We start from the raw sequence: 1010 nt of genomic DNA on the forward strand, positions 1-1010 counted from the left end.
TGTGAGATCTGGGTAATCCTGGGGCATTGACACCTGCTCCTGCCCCAGGAGCCACCTTCTGCACTGGCGGGGAAACCAATGGCAGACAAGGGGACAAGGGGCCCAAGGAGAATGTTGGCAAGCCCATGAACTATGCTGAGCCCTCAGTGCCACACGGCCTGCTGACCCCAACGCCTTTGTGGGCCCTCCATGAGGTAGTGCTGGAGGAAGAAGATGCTTCCTTGCTGGGAACAGCATCCTTGTCCCAGATGGTCTGGGGTGCCTGGGAGCAGGAATAGGCAGGGCTGGGAACCCTTGGTTGGTGGTGGGATTTGGTTAGTGGGAAGGTTCGGGGTGGGGGGTGATGGTACAAAGGGGCTCTCCAGTGAAGTATTTCAGGGGCTCAGATCTGGGACCCAGAGGCCATGCAGAATAGCAGTGAGTGTCCAGGCCTCAGACCCTGTCTCAGTGGCCTTCCAAAGCCTGGATGGTGGCAGGAGGCCCCATGAGAAAGACAAGGACCAACTTTTGTCACACCTTGACTCTCAGGACTCATGGAGCAAGAGATCCACCTAGATGCAGGGTGGGACAAGCTGATGCTGGACATCAAAACAGGAAGGTCCACAGCATCAAGATAGGAGCATCTGAGGCTGTCATTCATAGGAGGAATGATGGCCCCCTGAAGAAGCAGGCCATGGGGACACAGGGGCTGTGATTTGGTGCAGTGGGGCCAGGCAGGGGGGATGGAGGCTGGTGAGGAGTCTACAGGCTGCTCCTTATAGCTGCAGCCACTTGGGACCAGGAAGTTGGGCTGGAAGGAGGGTGGCTCTAAATCCCCAGCCACACACTCAGGGGCTTCACAGGGCCCCCACACAGTCCACTGCTTCATTTGGTGACCTCTGGCCCCTCCCAGCTCCAATGACAAGGACAAAAGAGGCACTGGACCCTGACCAGCCTCGGCATAGAGGAATGAGGACATCAGGGCGACGTGCAGTCCCAGGAAGAGGGCTTCTACCATCTTGTTTTACTTT

Source organism: Otolemur garnettii, unplaced genomic scaffold (assembly GCF_000181295.1).
Source record: "Otolemur garnettii isolate 467f Iridium unplaced genomic scaffold, OtoGar3 scaffold00018, whole genome shotgun sequence".
NCBI classification, from domain to species: Eukaryota; Metazoa; Chordata; class Mammalia; order Primates; family Galagidae; genus Otolemur; species Otolemur garnettii.